The sequence below is a fragment of the Falco cherrug genome, chromosome 7 (assembly GCF_023634085.1).
Source record: "Falco cherrug isolate bFalChe1 chromosome 7, bFalChe1.pri, whole genome shotgun sequence".
Classification (NCBI taxonomy): Eukaryota; Metazoa; Chordata; class Aves; order Falconiformes; family Falconidae; genus Falco; species Falco cherrug.
In genome coordinates this window covers 1,688,227-1,704,892 of record NC_073703.1, presented here as the reverse complement: position 1 = coordinate 1,704,892, position 16,666 = coordinate 1,688,227, and positions in this window count along the sequence as shown.

Sequence of the window (16,666 nt, the reverse complement as noted above, 5' to 3'; positions counted from 1 at the left end):
AGGGAGTGAGGACCGTGGGCCCTGGGGCACGCATGACCGCCATTTTGTGGAGGTGAGGGAGCGCCATCAGGGCAGTGCAGCGAGGTGGAGATATAGCTGCTTGCAGCCTGTTGCTGAGATCAGTGAAAAGCCTGCGGAAGCTGGTCATGATGTCAACGTGCATCCTTCCTCTGATTAAATATGTCTTGAGTCCCTATAGAAAAGCGGTCCTAAACTCTTTAATTTGCTTTTTCGTTTCTGGGTCCAAGGTGATGTGCTTACTTAACAGAACTTTAATAGGACTTTTGTGGTACCTGAAGTGGGATTTATATTAAACATCAAAAAGCAGGTGTTTTGGTTTTTTGTTTTTTTTTTTATTCCCCCACCCCCAGTGTGTGTTGCATGTTAGCAAGTCCAGGTTTGTACAGCTGGATTAATAACTTGAAATTGTGATCCCCATTTTGCTTCCTCTCTACTATTTGGTTGCTTCTAGAATTATGTAATGCTACACTTTCTCTAGAAAAAGAGTGGTGATGAAATGACTCATAAGACAGCAATGTTCTATTTTTAGTACATATCTTGGCCCATTAGCAATAAAAATGTGCATTAGCCAGTCAGGGTCATTGAGCGGACATGGGAGAGCCAGTTACCGCTTGGGAAGATGTGCATCGAGTCTCCTGACCTGAATGGCTTTAGGGATGCCAGTGACCACTAGCTGCTGTTAAGTCATCTGCATGCTTGAGGGTACTATACCAGTAGCTTTAATCCCAGTTCTGAGCTTTGTCTACTGCCCGCAACTCGTACTTGACCAAGATGAGGTTTGACTGAATCGTCACACTTAAATTAAGCAGAACAAAGAAGTTTATACCAGTTCTTTTGCCTTATGTTACCTTTGTGGTTTGCACTTGTGGTGCTGGCTTGGCTGGCTGATATGAGTAAGGTTAAAATGGAATGTGTAACTACTGTCTCATCTGAAATAAAACCTTCAGGTACAAGGTTAGCCTATTGCTTAAACTGCGATAGTTTAATCTGTTGGAGAATATTGGATTGACATTTGTATCCTTTGGCTGTTGTGTTTTTTCATCTGATGATACAGCCCAAGAACCAGATTAACATCTGAGGAGCTATTCCCATAATAAACAATTTTACAGTGTTTTCAAAATGAAGGTGTTTATCTGAACAGATAGGGAAACACAGGCAGAAAGGCATTAAATGACTTGACAAGGTCATCCTGAAAAATCAGTAATGAAAGAGGGAATACAGCGTGGGCCTCCTAGCTGCTGGTTGCCTTCTCTAATCACTGCTTCCCCAGGAGGATTTCTCAAATTGTGCTTGTCAAACATTCAGAATTGGTCTGTAGACTTGGGACTTTCTTGGAAGCTACAGAAGAAGCAAAATATTATTGTCAGAGAAAGATAGTATGAGTACATAAATTGAATCTGTTTTCCCCTAAATCTGCTGAAATTCTGTGGAAAACGGTTTGCAGCATTTTCTAGTGTCCAGTTTCCAAGAGTGAGTTCTGGCAGATGAGCCAAAGGCTTCTGCAGGAGGAAAACAAAAGTTAAGTCTTTTACCAAAACAAAAATTAAAAAATGTGCTTTCAAATGAGGCAGGAATAAACCAAAAGCATCAGATACTTCCCTAAAATCCTTTAATAATAATGTATTATTGAAATGGCACATGAAAAGGAGGAGTTATGAGGGGGACATAAATCCAGTTGCAGTGTGTAAAAGGCTATACAAATTCTTTGCTTCGCAGCTTTGTTAGGACACCTCAGTAGTGTATATAGTATCTGCAGTTTTGTTTAGACCTGAAGCCAGTGCAACTCAACCGTGACTGGGCAGTATATCATGCTGCTTTCATCTAGACATGCCAATCACAACCATGTTTACTTTGGATGTTGAACTGAAGCATGATTCTAGCACCCTTTATTTTTCTGATTGAAGGTTTTTGTTTGACTAGAATCTACTAGTTTGCTTTTAGTTTTTGGACATGAATGTGTTATGCGTTACGCTTTTACATGTGTATAAAGTAAGGTTTAAACTAGGAGAAATGGACATTGCATTAAGACTGATACACAAGCTCTTGGTGATTCTGATGTCTGTACTTGGGGAGTAGACATGTAGGAAGATGTTGAAATGTGGTGTGTGTTTTGGTTTGTTTTTTTTTTGTAAAAGGCTACAGACGTTGCCAATTTTTTAAAATTACAAACTGGAATGTAGAAGGAGACTGGTAGGTGAGCCTGACAGATTAAAATGTGTTTCGTCAGAGATGAGAGCAAATCCCATGTATGTGCTGAGGGTTTATCATTGTGGTCTACTTCAGATTTGCTTGAGACTTCACAGACTGCAGTGGTAAAAGTTAATTCTCTCACTGCAAAAGTACATAGACCTGTTAATAAGTTTGAAAAACTCTGCCAGAAGCAGAGAGATTTGTGCAGGAAAAGACATCTGTTCTGTGCCATTTTGCTGAGCCTTCTACATTAATGATTTTTAATAATAATGGTGGTGATAACAGCAACATTAAAATCTTATTACCATAACTTTATTGTCAAGTGTGAGTGTAGATTTGCCACAAGTGCAAAGGATGGACTGGAGTAATTTGGACAAATTCAAAAAATAATGTATTAACAAAATAGAGGCTACCAGATGTGTGAAATGGATAAAATAAGTAACAAAAGGTACATTGTAGAAATTCTGGAGGTTTCCCTGTGGTACTGACAACTTACCATCTGCTTCTACCCAGCTGTGTTCAGGAGATAAATAGGATTACTTACAGTGGTATAAATAATAGGCTAGTGAAAATGTTCTTTTCCAAATACTTGATTTATTGCTTTGATTTTTATAATAAATAGTATTACCTTCTGCTTTAGTTGTTTTGTTAGTAATTGTGAAACTTCCTTGGTAGATGACAGGTTCATTCTATTAATCAACATTTCAGATAATTACTTGTACATACTTTCATCTGAATGTGATCTGACAGTCAGCAGCCTCACTGCCCAAGATCTCTCAGAGCTAATGAAATTACAGCATCATGGTATTTCATTATTGTACGGCAGTTTGGTACCCATCACAAAAATACCTTCATCCAGTTCTGTCAACATAGGACGGCATTGAGGGAGATGAACTTAGTTTTCTTACACAGCAATTTGAAGCCAAGGGCTGTGTGGTGTTCTGGGCTCTGCTGTCCTGAGTGTCAGACATTCACACACCTATTAGAGGAGCTCGTTCCCCAGCTGCTGTGAACTGCAGTCACTGAATTTTACTCATTGGTTTTATCCTGTTTTGCTTTTTTCCTTGCCAAAATCTACCCCTTGCAATAAGCTTTATGTTTTTAACTGAAAACCAGAAACCAAATCAGTGCATTTCTGACAGAATGTACTTCCAGTATTGCTGTAAAGTAAGAGTGAAGTCTGATGACTTGTGTTAGGCATCATGCTCAAATTGTAATTTGCAGTTATACTTCATAATCTCTTTTTTCAGTGGTCATATCAAGATTAGGATTGGATTGAGAATCCACCCTTTAAGAACCACAAGAATGAAAGGGTCCTTCCAGCTCAGTTCAGTGTCTTCCAGAATTTTAAGCAGCTGATCCTTCTCATTTTTCAAAGTGAAAACATTTTCTCCAATGAAGTCTTCAATTATCCCTTTTCAGAAGTTTTTACTCTGTTTTAGTGTTGTCTTCAGCAGTCGATTCCATAAGTTTGTATATTGTTTTTATCTAATGGTGACATTCCAAACTTGTCGAGTGTTGTATACCTAAATGACACCTTCATCTTACTCCTGAAATTACATTATTTGTGAGGGTGCTTGAGATTTACAGGGAAGCAGTGGAAGCTCATGCAGCAGTGTATGTCGATGTGCACACTTAGTTCTGTGACGAAAAAAAGTAGCTATGTAGTTCTGTGGTTTGTGTATCTTAGTTGTCACTGCAATGGGATTTGCTGGAGTGTTTGAAAATTGAGTCAGAAGCTTTAAATAGGTAGGTGAATATAGATGTCAAAAAAGTCTGTCTACATGAGGTCTATGTGGCTGGCGTGCAACACTGGGAAGAGCCCTGTGCCAGTTCTTTTGAGAACAGCTAATGTCGACAGAAAGCAGAGATTGTCCACAGGCAGCAGGGACAAACAAAAAAATAGTGTGAGGGAATTTGCATGAAGACCCCTCCCAGACGTAGTGATGTCTTTGTGTATTTTGAGACTCTGTTCCATAAAGCCTTAGAGTTTTTCTAGGGAAGGTCACATTTATTCAAAGCATAATTTATTTGCATTCTCTTTATTTCCTTTTAAGTTTTCTAACTTTAGTACTCATGGCACAGATGAAGGAGCTCTTCTGCCTCACAGCTTTTCCATTTACATAAAAAACACCACTCACAAACACCCTTCCCTGTCAGTGCATCCATTTTGCTGAGTGTTTTTCATTTTCCATGACTTTGAAAACATAAGGGCATTTATTAATTAATTCAAATTTACACATGGGTGGAGGGGAGAATCGCAGATTGGAGATAAGTGATTTGTTGTATGCCCCTTATTTGATGAGTATTGGAGAAGGAGAAATAGTCCTCACCATTGCCAAGATCTCCCGTCTCAATCAACCATGTTTTTCATTTAACCACTGGTTAGATAGTGACCCTAGCAGGAAGAAAAGACTCTGGACTTGCTTAGAGTAATTATTGTAAAGTGAATTTTTGACAGTCTTGGATATGGACATAAGCTGTAATTATCTCTGCTTTTTTAACTCTTGCACTGATTAACTTTGAACATTTCCTAATGTAAGCCTGTATATGCTGCTATAAACACAGCGGTAATGGAAGGGACTTCCGACTTGTACACAACCGTCAAATTTTGTTTCTGCCCAAACATATACCAGACCATTAAGAGAAAAGAAAAAAATAGACCATTTGTAAAGAAAAAAATAGATTTTTTTTTTCCCCTCAGTCTGCATTTAACTGGGGGGAAGATACTTCTTTGATTCTCTCTTAAAGTCTCAGCCCCAAAGCTGATGTTTGCAAGAGTTACGTGGGCATAGAGAAGGAGGAAAATGTGTTGAACTTTTGTGCATTCTGAAAGAAGGATATTCTTTCCCCACCACCTTAATTCTGAATTCTCTTTCTAGTCTACTGGATTATCGTGTGTTCAATTTAGGAGTTAGTGGAGCAGGTGAATAGAGGACTCTAAATACGTCTAGGTAGTGTAATATATCTGTTCCTCTTTCTCCATGCCTGAATAGGATAGAATTCTATTCAGTTGGAACAACCCACATTAGAATCTTTTTGAGTTTAATGATGAATGAGCCCAAGACTCAAAGCATCCTGTTCCAAATATACAGCCATTTAAAGTAGAGAAAAATCTTTTCTAGCTGTTAATGCCATGAGATTTTGATGTGCAACTGAACAGTTGCTATGCCTTCCAATAAAAAGTATACTGTGTGGTACACTTAAACACACCTTGCCATGTTCAGCTGTTCCTCTCACACAGAACCTAGAATATGTGCCATGCGAGAAGAAGCCTCTAGTCCCCTGAATTGCACACTGTTCAGGAAGCAAGCAGCAGAATGCTAATAAATTTTATTTACTTGCTTAATCTCCCCTGCATTTTGTATTAATATGAATAGCATTATAGGAGCTGGGAAGTGCTGACATAACAAAATGTTCTCCTTCAGCATAAGGTTAATGTAGTTACTCATATTTACCAGATGTGAAATGGAGGTCTTAATCTCCTGCAGCAGGATGCAAGTAACTTCCATGACAGTTAGTTCTATGCCAGGCGTCTGAGCCAGGGAATGGGTTAACAAGTATTTTGGTTTCCCCAAATCATGTGTTATTAGATACCAGAGACATTCCCATCTTACCAAAGATGACAGAATCAGTATGTGTAGAAGGAGAATATTGATCAGAAGCATGTAGTGTTACACAAGAAATCTTGCTTTGCTCAAGTAGCCTAAAACAAAAATTAAAGCCCTCAAATACTTCTGCTTTGATATTGGATTGCATGTGGTACAGTGTGGAAATTATGCCATACTGTAGTGTACACTATTGTTTTCTTGTTAATTAAAATATGTGAGATTCATTGTTTTTGCCTGTCAGCGCTTTGGGTCAGGTTCTCTTTAGCCTACACTGTTGAAATCTCACTGGTAACAGTAGAGTGAAACAGTGTTACAGCCTCGCAGTGTTTGACTGACTCAAAGACATTCAACATAAGGGAATATGCTATGTCATTATCTGTATTGAATTGGTATCAGGCATATGATACTTTCCTGTTCTTGAGTGCTGTCTTTCTGTTTATCATACAAAATTAATCTGTTAAGTTGTGATAAGTGCAAATATCAGTCTGTCATGCTTCTATATGACACAGGTGACCAAATGTGTAACTCTCCCCCATTGTCCCTGATTTCACTGGGGACATTTGCTAAACAGGCAAGCATGATTAAGATTTGGACATTTCTTCAAGATATAGTTTTGTAATAACCCATTTTCATATCTGAGTCTGCTTTAATACCTCTTGAGCAAGAACTGGTTTTGTTTTCCCATGTTTTTACAGAGTCGAGCATAATATCACCATTTCATAAATACGAATGTCTTCTCTGTTAAGTTATATTTTTGTTAATTTTAATACATTAGACACCTTAGTTCAGTCTAATTCAGTTGCTATGTGAAAACTGAGATAGCTATTGTCATTCTTTGCAGAACCTGTGTATGATTCTGATCATCCAGCAAATTCACAGCAGAACAGTTTTACCAGCTTCAGCTGATTACTTCATGATATTGTTTGACAGAAGGTAAGAATGAGAGCCTCTCTGTCTTATTTCTTGTTTACACAAGACCTGAATAGACAGGGATGCAAATAAACACAATCTTATTTGTTATTCTCAGCAAAAAAAAAAATCAAGTGTGATAGATGGAATGCCATTTGTGATAGAAGAGATTTTGTTTTCCTGTCTTAGCATTCCAGAGGTTAGGGTATTTGCTAACATTCAACAATGGCCTGATGTCAGTGGAGAACTCAGATGTCATTTGACATAAGCTCTCACATTAATCAAGAAAAATGTAATTTTTAAGAGACATTTCTGCTACCTGAAACAGAACTGAGGCTTAAGGTCACAGTGGAAGGTTGGAGATCATTCTCAAACTGCTTTTTCTCCTCACACACTGCAAAGCAATGTTTTTTAAGAACAGTCCCTTTCCAAAAAAAAAAAAAAACACCAAAACCATTTTCATGGCTCTGCTACAATCATTATAAAGGTAGATGTAAAAATATCTTAATTGCAACAGTGCTAATGTAAAATCATTGGTTTGTGTCTCTGCTTTAAGAGGCTGACAGAGAATGTTTTAACTTAAAAAGTAAAGGACTGGAAGGGCATGGTTTTGTATTGTGCTAACATTTCCAGTGCTTTAGAGTCTATTTCATATTCTGTGTAGTATAACTTTGATTGACAACCACTGCTGTAGAGAATCTAAAAATCACCTACACTTTCCACCACTCCAGCATTTCTTTCCCCCAAAAGATGATCTTGGTGTGATTTCCACATACCCTTCACTGTGAATTTTTCAGGTAAACCTTTAGAAGTAAAGTATCATAAAGGCTGCATTAAATTACCTTCAAAATGGATTGCAGCTTGCTGGCATGCTGGTGAGCTTTGCCTGTATGTCTTGGTAGTAACAGCCTGAAAGCTGTTTTTAGGATTTGTGCTTCTGGCCATAAGGGTCCGGTCTAGCTGTCTGTATTAAGAATAGTTTAATGCCATGCAGAAGGTGCTGGTCAAGATGACCCTGCTTTTATCATCACAATTGCTGTCCTTTCCACTTGTAGGTATCTCACTAGTGGAGTAAAAGCCATTATAACAGAGGCTCAGTACTTAAAATGGTAAGATAGAAGCAGTTTGAGACTATTTGGCAATTTTAAAGGTATTATTGGACAGTACACAGCAGAGAATACTTAACTTTGCTTTTCAGTGTAAGTGCAGACTCATGCTTGCAAGTAAAGCTAAGCACTCTCCATATTGAGAAGAAATGATCCTTTAAACCTGTCTGGGCTTTTCATTTCCATTCAAAGCAGCATAGTAAGGTGATGCAGTCTGTAGCTTTTCTTCTGCAGCAGGTGTAAGTTTTGTAAGATTGTTGTTTCTTAAAGTTTTGAAAAGCAAAGAGTAGGCTGCTTTAATCTGAGTTTCTTGGAAAACAAATACAATTGTGATTTCATCTGTTGAAAGGTTTTATCCTTTTTAAAGAAAAATATCCAAAAATACAGAACACATACCTGATTGTACAGCAACATACAATTCATCTGTGGTCCTCTTTGCCATAAGGTGTTGTCGATGCCAAAAGTTTATGTGGGTCTGAAAAGTACTTAGGCAAATGTAAGAGAAGACAAATTGTGATGGACTGTTGAACATAGAGATAGCCCTTATGACCAGAAAGTCCTTCAGCCATAGCTTGTCACTTAAAAAGGGGGATTTCCTTGAACCCTTTGTATTTGATCAGCCTGTCAGTTTCCCAAGACAGACAAGACCCTTGTGCCTGACCAGTCTGTTCACTACCTGCATTTTCACAGCCCACCATATCGGAAGGTGATTAGACTAACCTAATTCGGGGACCTCCACTGTTAGCATCACTGAGTCAAATCACTTGTATCAACTACTCAAATCTCCAGAGACTTATAAAAAATGAACTTCAGCTGAAGATTTATTTTATATAAAATGTGATTTTTGTGACAGGTAAGGTTCGGACATGGCCAGTGATAAGCTTGTTTTGCAGTCAGTGTATTAAAACAATACACCTAAAAATGAGCCAGTCATAGAATAAAGTTCTTAACTGCTAGGCGTCCCTATGCAGGAGAAGACAGGTTCAGCCCATTGACTGATCCAAGAAGTTATGATGGAGTCTTCCCTAACTTCTCCCCTCCTTCGTCGCCTTTTTATACTTCATAGTACATTGCATATTTGTTATCATATACAGGATTGGTTACAAGTTTCTCGCTTCTGATGCAGATTAGTACGCATTCTCAGATATCACTGCTGAAGCTGTTTACTAACTACACATGCTCCCCAAGCAGGGTTTTGCCTTCTTTCAGGGGAGCTATTTGAATTGGAGGTTGCAATCTCCCACTACCACAATTAACCTTTGTCCTATTTTCAACTAATTTTCTGTTGATGTCTGTGGATTGCAACACCTTATCAGCTTGTCTCCTCTTGTGGCCAGTGCTTTCCTCACCTGAAGGCTTCTTTCTGCAACAACTTAGATCTTTTCATCATCTGGTGTTTGTTTCCTGTCCTTCCCAAGACTGACACACTTGATTAGAAGTAACAACTTTAGAGTCCCCCTCTTGGACTTAATTCAGTCCAGGACCAGTTTGGTTTTTTACATTTAGGTGGAGCTTGAGTGACTCTAGTCATATATATTCTTGTTACTGATCCGTACTGCATGCCCAGTGAGGTGTGGTAGTATCTTGGAGGCAGGTAACTTTGGGATGGAGATGTGTGAGATTATTTTGCTCCCTCAAGGTATCCAGCAGGGTGGTGGATTCTGAGAGAGGTCTCACGGTCACTACCTGGTGTTATGGAGGGCAAGCTTGGCTAAGGTCAAGAGGCTGAGAAGGAAGTCTTGCAACTCCATGGAACTTTGCATGGGGTGAATATAAATTAAAATGTGAGGGTAAAACTAGAGCTGAAACAATGCAGCTTGGCACACTGAATATACTCTCAGAGGAAACGTGAGTCAGGAGACCCTGTGAAGTGCATCATGAATACAAGTACTGGCTGCTGTTGGAGACTGGACTTTAGCTGAAGAAATCTTTAGTCTGTACCTCTGTTTTTCTACCATATGATCTTTTCCTTTGTTCAAAATCACACTTCTCTAGTTGCTTCTGTGAACAATAGAAACTATATGGAATTACATGCTGTATTAGCCATGCATAATATGCAGGAAATCATTTCAGGCACAAAATCCAGGCACCAATCTATATCAATATTACAGTTTTGAAAAAATCCTGCTTTATTAAAAGGGATGAATAAAATATCTTTTATTTAATATTCTTTTAAAATATCCAGATAATCCAAATGAAAATAAAACCTTAGCATATCATATACAGCAGCTGGGGAACTAGAATTTTGTGGATTTTGCACACATGCACACCTATTATTCATTCCACCTGTCTGTATACATTCAGCCTTTGGCTCTTACCTGCTTTAATAATAAGCCTTCAAAAAGCAAGAACACATATCCTGAAACAACTTCTGTTCGTTACTTAATTGGTAAGTGAGCTTTTCTAGATTTGCCAAGTCACTTAAGCCCAGGCAGCACTCATCAGCATTTAATATATACCATGAAGTGCCACTCATGGCACGAGTTTTCAAATACATAACCCTGAACTTAGCTCATTGCACACAGCTTTTTCACAGAGTTGTTATTTTTGCTGAGAGGGATTTCCAAATTATTCCCTGTTGTCAGAATGCAAACAGACAAAATTGGGTAAATCCTCAGCTATGTGAATATGCCAGGAGACAACCACTAGAATCACATTGTCACATGCTTCAAACTCAGATTTTTGTCTTGCCTTAAAATGGTTTTAAATTTGTGAGAATAACCTTCAGAATCAGAGGGCCAACTAGTGGTGCCAGGCATAGGTAGACATTGCTTGCAGTTTTCAGCAGGGACAGTAGGATGGGGAAAAACTATACAACCAATGCCAGTTTTCTATAGATCAGAAGAGGTCTCTTTTGCAGTTCTAACTAGTTTTTACTGTGTATTACACCATAGGCACTAGCTAATCTGATATTTGCACATCATGCTCCAGCAGTTTCTTAGGTAACCATCCTCCCTAGCCTGTACCTGTAGGCTGAAGAAGACTTTGGGTAAGAAGTGCATACTTTGACCTGATTCAGAATACATGGTGTCTTCGCATGTGATATGAAATACAAATGTAACTCCATTTGCTATAATAGGAAATACTAGAATAATAGCCATTTACATTCCTAATGGTAACTGATCAGCCTCATATGCAAGCTCATGGACTTAAACTGTCAGGAATTTTCTCCCATTAAAGTACATATAAACCAGTCTTTCCATGACACAATATCTTCGATCAGTTTTTAGAAGTTCTATCATCTGCTCATACATATGTAAAGGATTAATATTTTCTCCCTAACATTCTGAATCTCTGAAATCTCTGAAAAAATAATAATCTAGAATTAATAGATGAGAGTTAAGGGTTCATCCTATTGTGATGAACTATGCATTTGTAATGCCTGAGCAGAATAATGTGTTTGCTTATTCTGTAAGCACTAATTATGAAGTAACAATGAGATGAAAAGACTCAGCCTTGGCCCAAGTTCATATGGAATTAGCACCAGCAAGCAGCTAACCTCTTACTCCATTAAGGCCATCTTGCTTGCATTTTAATAGCCACTGATGGACAATTTTTAGCATCAGCATTAGTTCATGAGCAAGTTCATCGCGTCTTAGGTTGTCATCATAGGATGACGGTAGGCTTAGACACTCGTAGTGTGTCCATAATATTTTCCAGGCTTTAGTTTGCAAGTGTAAGGGCTAGAAATACAACTCATTTTTACAAGAAAAGTGGGAATATCTGTTAATGATGTGACACTAAGAACTAAGGACCACAGCATATGTTGAGGCTTCAAAAACTTGATCTGGGTCATGCACCGGAGGGGTCATGATACTTCTTCTTGAAGTGTATGGATATTTTATTGCAAGGGTATAGAAGAACATTTAAGAAAGAAATGTCCCAAAAGGAGTTAGTCAAATAGATGGAAGGCAAAATACTTTTTTATCTAGGCGCTTCAAAATGTTCTCTGAAACAGTGTGAAGATCCAGAAGACACTGGCAAATCATTGCTCATTGAAGACAAGTCACGGAATTCAGGTTCCAGCTGATGACTTTTCCTATACGACAGAATTTACAAATTCCATTACACTCATGTTAACTTCAGAGTTGTTCTTGCTAACTTTCTCCATTGAAGTGCATTGCTTGAAACTTGATAAAATAGAAGAAGTAATTATAAATTTGGCTCAGAGGCAGACAGGAGCTATGTCTGGTTGGATCTGTGGCTGTTCAATATTTATTTTTCTTCTTCCTTTTGCACAGTGAAAGGACCCAATTTATTTTTACAATTGTATTGAGATATTTTGTGGATGCTATCAGACGAGCAATTTAGTTTCTCACTATGCTAATAAGCTGTTCTTGGTTAGTCCTTTTACTCATACACCACAGAATTCAGACCTCAAGGAAAAAGGAGAGAAAAGAACAAACTTCATGTAGTCATGTTGCTTAGCGTACAGCTGGATGACAGTCAGATATAGTGAGGAAAGCAATATAGGAATCTATATAACACACCTGTGTACTGCACTAAGGGATGCTCCAGTCCGGGTCAGGATACAGCTATCTTGAGAATCAGAGACTCTGTTGGAAACATGTAGCCTGACTTGTATACCATAAGCTGTAGAATTTAATGCAGTGCTTTTTACTGCAGCTTGTAGACAAACTGGAACATTTCTTTCAGAAGCAGTGATTTGATGTTGGTTTAAACCCACTGAATGATGCTGTACTGTTTCAATTTAATCAACTCTATTAGGAAGAAAAATCTTTTTTTAAAAAATCACCTTGTAAAAACAGTAGTACCTCTTCCTTTCAACACTCTGAGGAGTAGGCCCGGCATAAGCTAGTGATCATAACACTTTGTATACAAACTCGAAGCAGTCAGCAGGAAGAGGGTGGTCCTGAGCAGGCCTGTTACTATCTCTTCACCTTCTGTCAAGTTGTGCCTTTCCTGCTGTTGCTGTCAGTCAGTACTGGTCAGTGCCCTCAGTAGGTAGTATTTCCACTGTGGCTGCTTTTCCAGACAAAAGTTTAAAAGTATCTCATTACTCGGGCAAAGGCATGTATTTCCTTGGATATTGCACCCCATATTTCGTTCCTTGGACTTAATATTCTCAGACTTATCCCAGCAGTTAAGAGTTGTTTCATTCCTTATCAGAGGTTGAACATGGAAGAGTTTGAAGATGACTTAATAAAGTCAAGTCACTTCCTGTGAGTCTAGGGAAGCCCTGGTTTATGGCATACACAGTAGGGTAGATGGAGCAGTTTCCTTGTCTGTCATTACTGTGATCAGTGAAAACGATTCCTGCTGGGTTTCATGCAAGTCGCAGGTGTTAGGGTTAATAAAGGGAGACAGGAGTCTTTAACAGGAAATTCAAGGAAGAAACTGCAGTGTCTCAAAGTCCCTTTGAATTAGGTTTGGGTAGGAATGATTCTTCCTGCTGGGTGATGCAGAAAGGTGGTGGAATCTTTCTCCATGTTGCAAAGGGTGTCTAGGTGTATGTATACAGTATCAGCTATTGCTATTGCCAGTGCCGTGTCCTGACTGATCTGAAGTTGTGACCAGGAGATGAGGGATGTCTTAAAGAGCTGCCAGCTGCACTCCTCTGGATTTCTGCATTTTGACTAGTAACCTGTTTGCTTTTCTGTCTATTACCTGTCTTCAGCTGTGGGCATATAACACTGGAGCTTCAGTGTTTGCTTGCAGCCAGTCCCTTAAGATGCAGTTAGGTACTTGCTTAGTCCACCTCTGATCTAAGACCAGTGCTGACTCCTGCCATAATTTAATGGGATATTTTTTTACTCTAAAAGCATAGTCTGAAAAGGCTAACTTGTACTACCATGTACGGCAAATGGATCTGTCTGCGGAGCCACCTGGAAGGTCTCTATTTTTAGGCTCTTTCCTTGGAGCAGTTGTAATTTAAATTGACATACTGTTAGCTAAATGAATAGCACACTGGGCAGTAATACCTCTGGAGCCATGCAAGTCGTTGATTGTTAGCAGCACTAGAAACAAAGGCCCCGATGAGAGCCAGTTTGCTTTTTCCAAGCAGGAAAACAAGCACAGAAGCGCAGCTAGTATAGGACTTGTTACAACTGCTCAGCTCTGGCTGTTGAAAACGGGTCAGTTATTCAAAGAGAGCGAAAGGATGCAGGACACATTTTAACTGTCTGGGAAGAGTTCAGACTGTCAGTTACCAGCTGATGAGGTAGACAGAAGTGACTGTAGCCTGAAGTACACTGTGTATGTTTCATACCTAAAGCCTAATCTGTACGCAGCACATAGGCAGTTTCGGCTAATGTTGTTTTACATGAACTTAATTGGAAATTAATATATCTTAAACTGTACAACATTTTGTACATGTGTCTGATGCCTGCTCATACTTGACTGATCAGGACATATAGATGACTTCTTGCTTTGGCAGTTGCTATTTTAAACATGGCGATAGACTTCTGTCTGTATGTAGGTGTGTTCTGAAAAGTGGGTGTTGGCCTATAACATGTCTTCCATAAAAATAATATGCATTCTGCAACAACAAAGGGAAAAGCAGAGGGAACATTTCATCCTTCTGTTACAGCTTCTCACTCTTCAGTGAGTATCTGTCCAAGGTAAACCTTCCAGGAGAGCATCCAGTCCTGATACAAAGTTATGAAATGACTGAAAAAGGACCATCTCCTTTGGTAGTTTGTTCTGATAGCTTGCTTTTAAAATGTACTCCCTATTTATCTCCGACTTACTTTGAGACTTCATGTGTTTCTGTGCTGGCTTACAAAGTTCTTTAGTTGTTAGTGTAATGCCTTTTTATAAATAAGCATATCGCCTCTTGATCCCCTTTTATGATAGATTAAACATATTGGACTCTTCTTTTGCTTTAAAGGCGGGGTTTTTTTTTCCCAGATCTTCACACTTCTTCTTCACTACCCAGCTGCTTATAGTCCATGCTCACAAAAGCTCTGGGAGCTCATGTAGGCAGGCTTTTTCAGGGACACTGCTTTGTCAGGGTACAATTCCCTAATCTGTAGGTATTTCCGTATTTTGTTTCCATGTGTAAGGCCCTGCATATTGCTGTATTAAATCACACTTTGTTAAATGATCTCAGTTTATCACAGTGCTCTCTGTATTGTGCTGACAGGTAAACTGTGGGGTTTTTTTTCACTTTGCCAATATTTGTTTCATGTACAAAAGGAATCAGCAAAGACTTTGCATGTATGAGGATCCTCAGGAAGTTAGTTTTGAATGTATTTCTGTGTGTATTTGTGTGTGTGTGCAGATGTAGATTTCTGTTTGCTTTTTAATTACAGTTAAATGTTGGATCCAGAGCTATGATTTCTAGTCCCTTTTTCCTTGATCAACTTTGACAACAACTCTACCAAGACAGATTTGCTTGGAAAACTTGACTCCCTGTTAGTTCTTGCTGTGTTTTAAGAATAGGGACGTCTAACTTCTGCCCCACATTCTAGCTCTGCAAGAAGCCACATTCTGAAGCTTTGTCAAATGGAAAACCTGTGCATTCTTGGGAAAGCAGAAACACCTCCACTTGTTGGGTTTGTGCATCACTTGTACAAATGGATGCAGTCAGTTTAGGTGCTAGTTTTTGTTAAATTGTGAACGAGAACGACTTTGATTCTACTTGGTCAATTTGCAGCAGTTTAGCTTTGCTCTGAAATACTGTCAAAATCTCAGTAATCCATATCTTGTCTCTAAAAACACGCATTCATTGGGTTTAAAATTATTTCCACTTAGTGTTCAGAAGGCTGGCAGATCAATGTATTATCCAGCACTTTGAACTGACTGTAGGAGTTTTCTTCTGTAAGCAGTACCAAGGTGAGTAAGTCAATAGAATACCGCTCTGTTTAGTCTCAGACTTTTTGTTGAACTAATGCATATGCCCCAGATGTGCAGTCATATCTAGAAAACAGGTAGCGTGAGGCACTTCATTTCTGTTAAAGTACAGAACTGTTCTTAGGATGTGGAGGGAAATTGCAGGGTAGTAATTTCTCTGGCATTATTGATGCGAGGACAGGAGAGAAGATGTTGAAATGGTTGTGAAGAGAGAGAAATAATGCTAAAATGAATTCATAGTTGTGATGCATTCCTACTGCAAGGGCATGGAGGCCAGTGTGACTTGATGGATGAGAGTTGCTTCCTAAGTAAGGCTAAATTATTTTATTAGAACCCTATTAATTACAAAGGGGTCCAGCTCCAGTTGCTTGTTGTGATCATAGGAAAAGTCAAAAATTTCTACTAACTATATACTGTTTTATTTCAAGTAGAATGTCTGTTTCCAGATAATACAGCAAATAGTAACATCTGACTGACTGGAACCATACCTCAACTCACCAAACACTAGCTGCTCAGAAATCCAGGGTAATTGTGGTTCACACTTTGACCCTACTTGTCAAAACAATCAGTAACTCAGGGGAAGAGTGTCTCCCAAGTCTGCAGCATATTCCTGTGGGATATGGAAACTTCTCCCCTGTGTAACAGGGGACGTGATTAATTCTGACTGTGTTGACACAAGAAGGTTATTGAATAGGATTTCCTTGTGAATGGGCAAATCCGTTCCCAGCAGAAAACTATTACAGATATGTCAGACTCCTATTGTGTTCTGAAAACCCACACCAAGCTTGTATGAAAACAGCTCAGGGTGTGCACAATTAGAAGTTACAGAGAAGCATCTACAAACTTGTGCATTTTGTATTATTATGTAGTTACAAAACAATATGGAGAAGACTCATTTTACTGAAGAAAAATGTTAGCTCTGCAGCCTCCCTGCGTCTCCTTAGTCTCTGTCTCTGTTTTCAATAGCAACCATCCATTAGTCTCTAAAACTCTTGGATTTTAGATCATGCTGCT